The sequence below is a fragment of the Sturnus vulgaris genome (assembly GCF_052056855.1).
Source record: "Sturnus vulgaris isolate bStuVul1 chromosome 38 unlocalized genomic scaffold, bStuVul1.hap1 SUPER_38_unloc_1, whole genome shotgun sequence".
Classification (NCBI taxonomy): Eukaryota; Metazoa; Chordata; class Aves; order Passeriformes; family Sturnidae; genus Sturnus; species Sturnus vulgaris.
In genome coordinates, this window is record NW_028275902.1 from 97,057 (window position 1) to 111,321 (window position 14,265).

Below are 14,265 nucleotides of genomic sequence, written 5' to 3' on the forward strand. Positions count from 1 at the left end.
TGGGATGGATTCATTCATTAATTAAGTGGGGAGGTGAAGAATTCCCATCATTCCATGGTTCCCAGTGCTCCCAGTGCCCAACTGGGATTGGCCAATCCCAAAACCCAACCTTGGATTGGTCCCATTCAATTTTGTGGCTAATTAACGATCTCTAATTAATTAGAGATGGATTTATTAATTAATTAAGTGGGGAGGTGAACAATTCCCATCATTCCATGGTTCCCAGAGAGTTCCCAGCATTCCCAGTGCTCCCAGTGCCCAACTGGGATTGGCCAAGGCTAAAACTCAACCTTGGGTTTGGTCTCCATTGGCTCCCATTGAATTCTGGTTACTAATTAAGGTTCTCTAATTAATTAGGGATGGATTTATTAATTAATTAAGTGGGGAGGTGAAGAATTCCCAGCATTCCATGGTTCCCAGTGCTCCCAGTGCCCAACTGGGATTGGCCAAACCCAAAACCCAACCTTGGGTTTGGCCTCCATTGACTCCCATTGAATTCTGGTTACTAATTAACAATCTCTAATTAATTAGGGATGGATTCATTCATTAATTAAGTGGGGAGGTGAAGAATTCCCATCATTCCATGGTTCCCAGTGCTCCCAGTGCTCCCAGTGCCCAACTGGGATTGGTTGACCCCAAAACCCAACCTTGGCTTGGTCTCCATTGGCTCCCATTGAATTCTGGTTGCTAATTAACGATCTCTAATTAATTAGGGATGGATTCATTAATTAATTAAGTGGAGATGAAGAATTCCCATCATTCCATGGTTCCCAGAGAGTTCCCAGCATTCCCAGTGCTCCCAGTGCCCAACTGGGATTGGCCAAGGCTAAAACTCAACCTTGGGTTTGGCCTCCATTGACTCCCATTGAATTCTGGTTACTAATTAACAATCTCTAATTAATTAGGGATGGATTAATTCATTAATTAAGCGGGGAGGTGAAGAATTCCCAGCATTCCATGGTTCCCAGCATTCCCAGTGCTCCCAGTGCCCAACTGGAATTGGTCAACCCCAAAAATTTGGGAAAAAACTCCCAAAACTGGGAAAAAACACCAGAAATTTGGGGGGGGAAAGAAACAAAAAAAATTTGGGAAAAAAACCCCAAAATTTTAGGAAAAAAAAAATCAGAAATTTGGGGAAAAAACCCTCAAAATTCCATGAAAAAAACCTCAAGTTTTGGGAAAAAAAAAAAACCTTTAAATATTTGAGAAAAGCTTTGGAATTTGGGAGAAAAAAAAAAATTAAAAAATTTGGGGAAAAAAAAATCCTCAAAACTTGGGGAAAAAATTAAAATTTGGGGGGGGGAAAAAAAAAAATCAGAATTTGGGGAAAAAAAAAAAAAAATCCCAAATTTGGGTCGTGAATGCCAGGAAATGTGAGTTTGGGAGGAAAAATTGGATTTTATTTTGGATTTTCCAAGTTTTTTTTTCCCAAAAAATGGGAGCGGACTCGAGGGGGTTTTTTTTAAACTTTTTTTTTTATTAATTTTTTTTTTTAGGAAATAATGGGATTTTTATTTTTTTTTTTTTTAATTTGTTACTTTTTGTGACTTTGTATTTTCTGTGTCGGTTCAATAAAAATCCGACTCGGGCTGAAAATGCCAAAAAAAAAAAAAAAAAAAAATTGGGGATTTTCTTTATTTAAAAAAAAATTTAAAAAAAAATAAAAATTAGGGATAAAATTCCCCCAAAAATTGGGATTTTTCCATCATTTTCCCCTCAGAATTTAGGGATAAAATTCCCCAAAAATTGGAATTTTTCCATCATTTCCCTCCCCCCCCCCCGAAAATTAAGACACCACACCGATTAATTAATTGAACTGATGAATTTAATTAATTCAAATATTAAATACGCGTTCAACTGAATCGCAACGGATGGCCCAGAGGTAATTAATAAATAATTAACCGACAAATAATAATTAACCAATAAATATTACAAGAGAAACGCTAATAAATAGCAAATAAATAAATAAATAAATAAATAGCAATAAATAATTATTAAATAATTAAGAAATTCAGCACCCACCGGCGCTGAAGCTGAGGTAGAGGTGACCTCATTAATTAAACCTCGTTAATTAACCCTCGTTAACGAGGCCCATCCTGACCAGTGCTCCCAGTTCCCAACTGGGACTGGTCCCACTTTCAACCAGTCAACCTTGGGAGGCTAATTAATGAGCTGGCCATTAATTAGGAGGTAATTAACCAGTTAATTAGAGGGTAATTAACCAGCTAATTAATTAGTGAATTCTTCAATCCATGGCTCCGCCCCTTCCCAGTGCTCCAGTGCCAAACTGGGATGGTTCAACCTCAGCTTTGTTCCCACCACAAATGGGGGTTAATTAATGAGCTGGTCATTAATTAGGAGGTAATTAACCAGCTAATTAGAGGGTAATTAACCAGCTAATTAATTGGAAAAACCCCCTCAATCCATGGCTCCGCCCCTTCCCAGTCCTCCCAGTGCCAAACTGGGATGGTCCAACATTGGCGTCTTCATTCAGCTCGTCCACCTTAATTAACGACCCCATTAATTAATCCAGGAGCGGGGTGTGTGTGGGGGGGGTGGGGAGGTCCCTCAGTGCGTCCTGGCGCCCCCAGGTGGTGACAAAGGGGGTGACACCCACAGAGAAGGACAGGAGGCACCCATGGGTGCGGCCGCCGCGGTTCCGTTGGCGACGCCGGCGGGAATTTGGGTCTCCCCCGGAATCGGGGGGGTCCCCGTGCTCGTCCTCGTCCCCAAATTTGTCCCCAAAAGGGTGGCGCCGTCGTCGCCGGGCGCGTTGTAGATTTGGGTTCCCACCACGGCCAAAAGGAGGAGCAGGAGACGTTTGGCGGCGCTGGGTCCTTCTGAGGGGAGGGGGCGACGAACCTGGAGGGGAGGGGGAAAAAAAAAGAAAATTTTAAAAATTAATTAAAAAAAAAAGAGGGGGGGAGGGGTCAAGGATTACCCAGAATTCCTGGTGGGAAAAGTGTTCCGAGGTGGGATTCGATAGGGGTGATAGGTGGGGTGGGGAACCCATCCAAGGGGTGACCCGGGTGGATCCTGCTTAGCTTCAAAAAAAAGGTTGGGGGAATTAACCCTACCTGGGCAAATAATTTTCCTTTTGGGGCAAATAAATCCCATTTGGGGGTAAATAATTCCCATCCTAGAGCAAAAAAATTTTCTCAAATTTGGGGGAAAAAAAATCCCTTTTTAGGGGAAAAAAGCCCCTTTTTGGTCAGGTTAGGGAACCCATCCAAGGGGTGACCCTGGTGGATCCTGCTTAGCTTCAAAAAAAAGGTTGGGGGAATTAACCCTACCTGGGGCAAATAATTCCTATTTTGGGGTAAATAATTCTCAGTCTGGGATAAAATTCCCTCTGTTTTTGGGGAAATAAATCCATTTTTGGGGATAAAAAGACTCTTTTTGGGGTAAATATTCCCCTAGTTGGGTTAGGGAACCCATCCAAGGCGTGACCCTGGTGGATCCTGCTTAGCTTCACAAAAAGGGCTGGGGGAATTAACTCCCCCTGGAGAAAATACTTCCTATTTTAAGGCAAATAATTCTCACTCTGGGATAAAATTCCGTTTGTTTTTGGGAAATAAATCCATTTTTGGGGATAAAAAGACTCTTTTTGGGGTAAATATTCCCCTATTGGATTAGGGAACCCATCCAAGGGGTGAACCCTGGTGGATCCTGCTTAGCTTCAAAAAAAAGGTTGGGGGAATTAACCCTACCTGGGGCAAATAATTAATATTTTGGGGCAAATAAATCCCATTTGGGGGTAAATAATTCCCATCCTTGGGCAAAAAAAATTCCTCAATTTTGGGGAAAAAAAATCCCTTTTTAGGGGAAAAAAGCCCCTTTTAGGTCAGGTTGGGGAACCCATCCAAGGGGTGACCCTGGTGGATCCTGCTTAGCTTCACAAAGGGAGTTGGGGAATTAACCCTACCTGGGGCAAATCATTCCTATTTTGGGGTAAATAATTCTCAGTCTGGAATAAAATTCCCTCTGTTTTGGGGGAAAGAAATCAATTTTTGGGGATAAAAAGACCCTTTTTGGGGTAAATATTCCCCTATTTGGGTTAGGGAACCCATCCAAGGGATGACCCTGGCAGACCCTCCTTAGCTTCACAAAGGGAGTTGGGGAATTAACTCCCCCTGGGGCAAATAATTCCTATTTTTGGGGTAAATAATTCCAACTCCTGGATAAAATTCCTTCTTTCGGGGAGCAAATAAATCCCAGCCTGGAGCAAATAACTGAGCTGGGAGGGCCCCAAATCCTCCCCAGGAAGGGCTGAGTCAGAGCCGAGGGGGTGGAAGTGACTCAGTCCCCCCCCCCTACACCTCCGGGAAATGAGGCCAGTTTGGGATTCCCGGCGGGGAATTCCAGGAATTTGGGATTTGGGATGGGTTTAGGGGGGTCTAGAGAGGGTTTGGGGGGTTAAGAGGATTTTGGAGGGGTGCACAGGGGGGTCTGGGGGGATTTGAGGTGAGTTTGGGGAAGTTTCTAGCGAGTTCGGGGGATTTAGGGCGAATTTGGGGAAGTTTAGGACGAGTTTGGGGGGGGTTTAGGGCGAGTTCGGGAAGTTTAGGACGAGATTGGAGAATTTGGGGCGAGTTTAGAGGGGTTTAGGACAGATTTTTGGGAAGTTTAGGGCGAGTTTAGGGGGGGTTCAGGACAAATCTGGGCAAGTTTAGGGCGTGTTTAGGAAGTTGAGGTCGAATTTGGGGAAGTTTCGGGCGATTTCGGGGAAGTTTAGGGAGGTTCAGGGCAAATTTTAGGGGGTTCAGGGCCATTTTCAAGGGGATCGGGGCGAATTTGGGGAGAATTTTGGAAGTCTGGGGTGAATTTTCGAAGTTTGGGGAGAGTTTTCGAAGTTTGGGGCGAGTTTTATAAGTTCAGGGCGAGTTCAAGGGGGTTAAGCGGAGACTTTAGAGGACTTTTAGGGACATGAACGACCCCAAAAACTTCAAATTCAGGGTAAACCCCCCCCCAAAAAAAACCCCAAAAATCCCCTCCATACTCACAGCGGGCGGATAAAGAACGCGGCGATGCCGAGGTCGCCGAGGCCTGGAGGGGCCGCGGGGCGCCGGGGGAGGTTCGAAGGTGAAGTGACGAGGTGGGGACGGTGCCACCCCTTTGGGGACACCCTCGGGATGTCCCCAACATCGCCCGGGACACGTGGCAGTAGCGGCGACAGCGGCCACCATGGACATGGCGACAGGAAACGGCGGGATTCGAACCCGCGGCCTCCGGGTTATAAAGGGAGCGCTAAGCCACGCCCACGGAGGGATGGGATTGGTGGAAAGGGGAAGGGGGCGTGGTTTTGGCGAGGAAGCCACGCCCACGTCCTGAGTCACGGGCGGGAGTTTTACGTCATTAAATTGGGAAAGAAAAAAAAAAGTCGCGACGGGCGGGGGAAAATTTGGGAATTTTTGTGGGGAAAACCCGGGAATTTTTTGGGGAAAAGATGGGAATTTTTTGGGGAAAAAGAGGGAATTTTTAGGGCGGGAAAGAGGGAATTTTGGATGGGGAAACTGGGAATACAGAGGGGAAAATAGGGGATTTTAGGGGGGAAAAAAGGGAATTTTGGGGAAAAGAAGGGGAACTTTGGGGGGAAAAAAGGGGAATTTTTTGGGGGGGGAAACGGGAATTTTGGCGGGAGAAAAGAGGGAGTTTTGAAGGGGAAAAGTGAGAAATTTTGGAGTGAAAATCTTGGAGTTTTCCAGGGGGAAATCGGGAATTTTGGGGGGGAAAAAGGAGGAATTTTGGGACAAAAAATTGGGAATTTTTTTGGGAGAAAAGAAGGAAGTTTTAGGGAAGGGATTTTGGGGGAGAAAAGGGGGAATTTTTGAGGAAAAAATTGGGATTTTTTTAGAAAAAATTAGGAATTTTTGGGACGGTGCCGCCCCCCCTCAGGAAAAGGCGGGATTCGAACCCGCGGCCTCGAGGTTCAAAAGGGAGGGGGAAGCCACGCCCACCGAGGGCTCTGATTGGTGGAGATGGAAAGGGGGCGTGGTTTAGGCTGGGAGGCCACGCCCACCTTGTCGGGCACTTGGGGAATCCCCGAATTTTGCGTCATTCCGAAAAAAAAATAATTAAAATAAATAAATTAAAAAATTGGGACGGGTGAGGAAAATCGGGAATTTTTTTTGTGGGGAAATCCGGGAATTTTTTTTAGGAAAATCTGGGAGTTATAGGGGAAAAAAAAGGGAATTTTTGGGGGGAAAAATGGGGATTTTTGGGGGAAAAATGGGGATTTTTGGAGGGAAAAATGGAATTTTTTGGGGGAAAATGGGAATTATTGGGGGGAAAAAAACCTGGGAATTTTGGGGGGAAGAAAAGGAATTTTTTGGGGTGAAATTCTGGGAATTTTGGGGTGGAAAAAGGGAATTTTTGGGGGGGAAAAAGGGAATTTTTGTGGGGAAAATAATGGGAATTTTTTTGGGAAAAATGGGAATTACTGGGGAAAAAAATTGGAAATTTTGGGGGGAAAATCTGGGAGTTATAGAGGGAAAATAATGGGAATTTTTTGGGGAAAAAAGGGGAATTTTTGGGGGGAAAAATGGGAATTTTTTGGTGAAAAAATGGGAATTTTGGGGGGAAAAATGTGGATTTTTTTGGGGAAAAATGGGAATTTTTTTGGGGAAAAAATTCCCAATCCACCCCGGGAAGGAGCTCCCAGTATCCCCCAGTATTCCCAGTTCAATAAAGAAACTCATTAATTTTAATTTTAATTCGAACCTTTATTAAAATTTAATGAAAGGAGAGAAATGAGGGATTTTTGTTTAAATTCAGGATGGGAAATTGTGGCTGGAAAAGGAAAAAAAAAAATTTGGGAAAGCTTCAAAAAAAGGGAAAAAAAGCAAAAAAAAAAAAAGGAAAAAAAATGGGAAAAAAGGAAAAATAAAAAAGGCAAAAAAGGGCAAAAAAAGGTAAAAGAAAATCAAAATAAAAAGGAAAAAAAGCTAAAAAAGGTTTAAAAAAATAACAAAAAAAGGAAAATAAAAAGGAAAAAAAAAAGGTCAAAAAAGGGAAAATAAAAAGGAAAAAAAAGCGAAAAAAAGGAAAATAAAAAGGAAAAAAAAAGGGTCAAAAAAAGGAAAATAAAAAGGAAAAAAAAAGTCAAAAAAGGAAAATAAAAAGGAAAAAAAAGCGAAAATAAGGAAAATAAAAAGGAAAAAAAAAAAGGTCAAAAAAAGGAAAATAAAAAGGAAAAAAAGCGAAAAAAAGAAAATAAAAACGAAAAAAAATCTCAAAAAAAGGAAAATAAAAAGGAAAAAAAAAAGCCCCCAAAAAACCAAAATAAAAATTTTTTTAAAAGCCAGAAAAAGCAAAAAAAACCCCAAAAAAGCAAAATAAAAAGAAAAAAAAGGCAGAAAAAGTTAAAAAAAGGTGGAAGAAAAGCAAAATAAAATTTTTAAAAAGCTAAAAAAAGCCAAAAAAAGGGAAAAAAAAGCAAAAAAAGGTCAAAAAAAGCGAAATAAAAAGGAAAAAAAAGACAAAATAAGCTAAAAAAAATAAAATAAAAAGGAAAAAAAAAAGCCCAAAAAATCAAAATAAAAATTAAAAAATGCCATGAAAAGCTAAAAAAAAAAAACCAAAATAAAAAGAAAAAAAAGGCCAAAAAAAGCTGAAAAAAGCCCCAAAAAAATCAAAATTAAAAAAAAAAAAAAAAAATCAGAAAAAAGCTTAAAAAAAGCAAAAATGAAAAAATTAAAAAAGCCAAAAAATCCCCAAAAAATCTTTAAAATCTCAAAAAAAAATCCCAGAAAAATTAAAATTAAAAAAAAACCACAAAAAAAGTTCGAAAATTAAAAAATTTTCCCCCAAAATTCCCGAATTTTCCCATTTTTGGCTCCGGATTTTTTGTCCCTCGTTGGCCTCGAGCTGCAGGAGAGGGGGGGGAGGGGAAAAATGAAAAATCCCAAAATTCTCCCAAATTCCTCCCCCCCCCCCAAAAAAAAAATCCCAGGAATTGCCATGAACCCAAAATTCCCAGAAATAACCCCCAAAAAAATCCCGAATTTTTATCCCAAAAATTCCGAATTTTTATCCCAAAAATCCCGAATTTTTATCCCAAAAATTCCAAAAAAATCCCGAATTTTCATCCCAAAAATTCCCAATTTTCATCCCAAAAATTCCGAATTTTCATCCCAAAAAAATCCCAATTTTTCATCCCAAGAATTCCCCAAATTCCCCCCCCCAAAATTCCCGAATTTTCATCCCAAAATTCCCTCAAATCCCCCAAAAATTCCCAAATTTTCATCCCAAAAATTCCAAATTTTCATCCCAAAAATCCCAATTTTTTATCACCAAAAAATCCCCAAATTCCCTCAAATCCCCAAAATTTCCCAAATTTTCATCCCAAAAATCCCCAAAATTCCAAATTTTCACCCCAAAAATCCCAGAATTCCTTCAAATCCCCCAAAATTCCCAAATTTTCATCCCAAAAATCCTCCCAATTCCCAAAATTCCCATTTTTTTCCCCCCAAATTCCCATTTTCCCCCCAAAAAATTCCCTTTTTTCCCCCAAAAATTCCCATTTTTTCCCCCCAAAATTCCCATTTTTTCCCCCCAAATTAATTTTTTCCCCAAAAAATTCCCATTTTTTCCCCCAAAAATTCCCATTTTTCCCCCCAAAATTCCATTTGTCAGGATCCATTCCCGGGGTTTTTCCCCTGGGAATTTTCTAAAATTCCCCCAAAATTTTTTTGGGAAATTTTTTAATTTTTCCTTTTTTTTTTTTCTACCTCCGGTTCTTACGTGGGGAGGCCACCAGAGACCCCCACGCCTTTGTGGGAGGAATTAAAAAAAAAAAAAAAAAAATTAAATTTTAAAATTCAATTTTTTTAAAAAATCCCAAAATTTGAAGAATTTTGGGGCTCCAGGGAGAATTTCCCCCAAAATTCCAGAATTGTCCCCCCAAAATTCCAGATTTTTTCACCCAAATTCCACGATTTTACCCCCAAAATTTGATTTTTTTTCCCCCAAATTCCAAGGTTTTTCCCCCAAATCCCAAATTTTTTCCCCCAAAATCCCAGGATTTTTCCCCCCAAAAATTTCAGATTTTTTTCCCCCAAATCCCAAAATTTTTTCCCCAAAATTCCAGGATTTTACCCCCAAAATTCCAAGGGATTTTTGGTCAAAATTCGAGAATTTTTTCCCCAAAATCCCCAAATTTTTTCCCCCAAATTCCAGGATTTTACCCCCAAAAATTCTTTTTTTTTTCCCCCAAATCCCAAATTTTTTCCCCCAAAATTCCAGGATTTTATTCCCCAAAATTCCCAAATTTTTCCCCCCAAAAATTCCAAGATTTTCCCTCCTTACCTGGCCTTTGATCCGGGGCCTTCGTCCCATGGGAAATTTGGGATTTTCTATAGGGGAATTTGGGATTTTCTATAGGGGAATTTAGAATTTTCTATAGGGGAATTTAGGATTTTCTATAGGGGAATTTGGGATTTTCCATAGGGAAATTTGGGATTTTCCATAGGGGAATTTCTATAGGAGAATTTAGGATTTTCCTATAGGTAATTTGGGATTTTCCATAGGGGAAATTTGGGATTTTCTATAGGGGAATTTAGAATTTTCCTGTAAGGGCTTTGGGATTTTCTACAGATTTGGGATTTTCCATAGGGGATTTGGGATCCCTTATATGGATTTGGGATTCCCTAGAAGATATTTAGGGTTCCCCTATAGGATGTTTAGGGATCCCCCATAGGATCTCTAGATCCCCTACAGGACCTACAGATCCCCTATAGGACATTTAAGGTTCCCCTATAGGATATTTAGGGTTCCCCTATGGGATCTATAGGGTTCCCATCCCCTATAGGATGTTTAGGGTTTTCCTATAGGATGTTTAGGGATCCCCTATAGGATATTTAGGGTTCCCCTATGGGATCTATAGGGTTCTCATCCCCTATAGGATGTTTAGAGGTTCCCATCCCCTATAGGATATGTAGGGGCCGGTGTGTGCCGGGGCTCTATAGGTTCCCCTATGGGATCTATAGGGTTCCCATCCCCTATAGGATGTTTCTATAGGGTTCCCATCCCCTATAGGATATTTAGGGTTCCCCTATGGGATCTATAGGGTTCCCATCCCCTATAGGATGTGTAGGGGCCGGCGTGTGCCGGGGCTCTATAGGTTCCCCTATGGGATCTATAGGTTCCCATCCCCTATAGGATGTTTCTATAGGGTTCCTATCCCCTATAGGATATTTAGGGTTCCCCTATGGGATCTATAGGTTCCCATCCCCTACAGGATGTTTCTATAGGGGTCCCATCCCCTATAGGATGTTTCTATAGGGCTCCCATCCCCTATAGGATGTTTCTATAGGTTCCCATCCCCTATAGGATGTGTAGGGGCCGGCGTGTGCCGGGGCTCTATAGGTTCCCCTATGGGATCTATAGGTTCCCATCCCCTATAGGATGTTTAGGGTTCCCATCCTCTATAGGATGTGTAGGGGCCGGCGTGTGCCGGGGCTCTATAGGTTCCCCTATAGGATCTATAGGTTCCCATCCCCTATAGGATATTTAGGGTTCCCCTATGGGATCTATAGGGTTCCCATCCCCTATAGGATGTGTAGGGGCCGGCGTGTGCCGGGGCTCTATAGGTTCCCCTATAGGATGTTTCTATAGGTTCCCATCCCCTATAGGATGTGTAGGGCCGGCGGTGTGCCGGGGCTCTATAGGTTCCCTATAGGATCTATAGGTTCCCATCCCCTATAGGATGTGTAGGGGCCGGCGTGTGCCGGGGCTCTATAGGTTCCCCTATGGGATCTATAGGTTCCCATCCCCTATAGGATGTGTAGGGGCCGGCGTGTGCGGGGCTCTATAGGTTCCCCTATAGGATCTATAGGTTCCCATCCCCTATAGGATGTGTAGGGGCCGGCGTGTGCCGGGGCTCTATAGGTTCCCCTATGGGATCTATAGGTTCCCATCCCCTATAGGATGTGTAGGGGCCGGCGTGTGCCGGGGGCTCTATAGGTTCCCCTATGGGATCTATAGGTTCCCATCCCCTATAGGATGTGTAGGGGCCGGCGTGTGCCGGGGCTCTATAGGTTCCCCGGCCGTAGGTGACCCCGGCCTTGCTGTGGCCTCGGCCCCCCCTGGGGGTGACGCACGGGACAGCGCCCCCCCGCTGGGGGAACAGGGCCTATGGATCCCATAGGGATCCCCTATGGGATCAGCTGGGGGTGACCCCCCACCCACCCATGGGTCATATATGGATCCCCTATGGATTCTCCCATGGAATCCCTTGTTGATCCCCTATAGATCCCCTATGGATTCTCCCACGGAATCCCTTGTTGATCCCCTATAGCTCCCCTATGGAATCCCCCATGCGAATCCCATGGATCCCCCCCATGGAATTCCCATAGATCCCCTATGGATTCTCCCACGGAATCCCTTATTGATCCCCTATGGGAATCCCCCATAGATGCCCTATGGAATCCCACAGAATCCATGGATCCCCCCATGGAATCCCCTATGGAATCCCCCATAGATCCCCTATGGAATCCCCATAGATCCCCTATGGATTCTCCCATGGAATCCCCATAGATCCCCTATGGATTCTCCCACGGAATCCCTTATTGATCCCCTATAGAACCCCCACAGATCCCCATACATCCCCTATGGAATCCCCATTGATCCCCCCATGGAATCCACAGAACCCCATGGAATTCCCTATGGATCCCCCATAGAATCCCCTATGGATCCCCATATATCCCCTATGGATCCCCCATGGAATCCCCTACAGATCCCCATAGATCCACCATGGAATCCCCTATGGATCCCCCATGGAACCCAATAGATCCCCTATAGATCACCATGGAATCCCCTATGGATCCCCCATGGAACCCAACAGATCCCCTATAGATCCCCATGGAATCTCCACAGATCCCCCACAGAATCCCCTATAGAATCCCACAGACCCACCCCCCCCAAAGAAGCCACAAGGACCCCCCCCCCGAGGCAGCACCTATAGAGCCCCTATAGGGCCCCAATGTCCCCTGAACCCCCCCAGACCCCCCCATAGGTCCCGTATAGGGCCCTTCTGAACCCCCCCCAAAGTCATCAGAACCCCCCCTATAGAGTCCCCAAATCCCCTATAGATTCCACAACCCCCCCCCACACTCCCCTATAGATCCCATAGGTCCCCCCAAACCCCCCTCCCAAAAGAGCCCATATAGGGTTCTATACCCCCCCCCCCAAATCCCCTATAGACCCCTCTGGCCCTCCCCAGACCCTCCAAAAATGTCCCCTATAGATTCCCAAACCACCCCCCCCAAGATCAAGACACCCCCCAAAGTCCCCTATAGACCCCAGGACCCCCCCCCATAGCGTCAGGTCCCATATAGGGCCCAAATCCTCCCCCTCCCCCCCCCCCCCCAAATCCCCTATAGCCCCCATAGGTTTCGGATATCCCCAGAAACCACTCCGGATTTTCCCCAAATTCCCCCCCTTATAGATGCCATAAATCCCCTATAGATCCCCTATAAGTCCAACCCCCCCCCCCCCCGCCCCCTAAAAAATCCATAGGTTCCGGATATCCCCAGAAACCACTCCGGATATTCCCAATATCCCCCCCAAAACCTCCCCTATAGATCCCATAAATCCCACAAAACCCCCCCAACCTCCCTTGAACCCGTCCCTACACCCCTCCATTACGTCCCAAAAACCCTTTGAGCCCCCCCCAAATATCCCCTATACCCCTCCCTATACCTCCCCCCTATACCGCCCTACACCCCCAAAAACCACACGCGCACCCGCCCCGTTATCTATACCCCCCTCAAATCCCCCCTAAATCCCATCCGGACCCTTTTTAGAAGCCCCAGACCATTTGCAACCCTCCAGACCCCCCAAATCGCCCCTATAGAACCCCCTATAGCCTCCATACGTCCCCCTGCCCGCTCGCCCTGAGCTGCCTCTAACATGGCGGCCGCCCCCCTCCCCCCCCCTCACGGCAGCAAAGCCACGCCCCCCTACGCGAGGAGGACGCTGATTGGGTGAGCCTCCCCCCAGTGACAAACGCTGATTGGCTGATGCTCCCGAAGTGTGCGCTTTGATTGGTTGAGAGGGGCGGAAGGCGGGGCTTAGCCATGAGGGGGAGCGGGCGTGGGTTTGGCGGGAAAGGGCGGAGAAAATGGCGGATGATTGACACCCGTATTATAATTAGGGGGCGGGGCTATGTAGATGAAGGGGCGTGGCTCGCTAGTAGGGATAAACGTGGGAATTGCCCCAAAAATTTGGGAATTTTCCTTCCAAAAAATAGGGAAAAAATCCAAAATAAAGGGGAGATGGGGAGAATAATTAATATCTAATAATTAATAATTTTGGCGTAAAGCGGCAGTAATAATTCCTAATTATTAAGGGAAATAATAATTAATAATCGGGAAATAATGGATAGTAACAGAAATAATGATTAGCAATCAGGAAATTACTGCTAATAGTTGGGGAATAACTGCTACTAACTGAAAGTAATGGCTAATAATTGGGAAATAAAGATTAATAATGGAGAAATAACGGCTAATAACTGAAATTAATGACTAATTATGGGGAAATAGCTGTTAATAGCTGGGAACAATGATTAGTGATCGGGTAATAATTACTAATGATCACTAATAATTGGAAAAATAAAAGACTAATAATGGGGAAATAAGAGTTAATAACTGGAAACAATTATTAATAATGGGGAAATAACGCTAATAACCGGAAATAACCGCTAATAATGGGGAAATAATGACGAAAAAAAAATCAGGAATTTCCCCCCCCCCAAAAAAAAATCGCCCGGAATTTTCTCCCCCTCCCCCCTCCGCCTTTTCCAGCTGTTGTCCCAAAAAGCAGCTGCGGGGTCACGTGACTTTCCAGGGATTCCCAAATATTTTTAGGATCCGGCCCCGTGGGGGGAGGGGCTGGAGCCCCAGACAGGGGGGGACCCCAAAAATTGGGAATTTCGAGGGGGGGGGGGGGATAAAAAGTCAAAAAAAAAAAAAGGGAATTATTGGGAATAAAAATGGGAATTATTGGGAATAAAAATGGGAATTATTGGGAATAAAAATGGGAATTATTGGGGAAAAAAAAATCACAAAAAATTTGGGAATGTTGGAAGAAAAATGTTTCAAAAATGGGGATTTTGGGGAATAAAAGGGTCTCAAAAATGGGGATTTGTTTTGGGGGGGGGAAATGGTTCCAAAATTTGGGAATTTTAGGATAGAACAATTCAAAAATTGGGAATTTTTGGGAATCAAAGTATCAAAAATTGGAATTTTGGGGAAAAAAGGGTCCAAA

General features: G+C 44.0%; 1 long non-coding RNA gene across 1 annotated transcript; it reads right to left on the reverse strand.

The window, feature by feature from the left end:
- Positions 1-6,701: 6,701 nt before the first annotated feature.
- Positions 6,702-12,295, reverse strand: LOC148219527 (uncharacterized). The gene is made up of 2 exons (XR_015799729.1): positions 9,307-12,295; positions 6,702-7,866 (listed from the first exon to the last, which is right to left on the reverse strand). It is a non-coding gene; the product is annotated as an uncharacterized LOC148219527 (long non-coding RNA).
- Between the last annotated feature and the right edge of the window lie 1,970 nt (positions 12,296-14,265).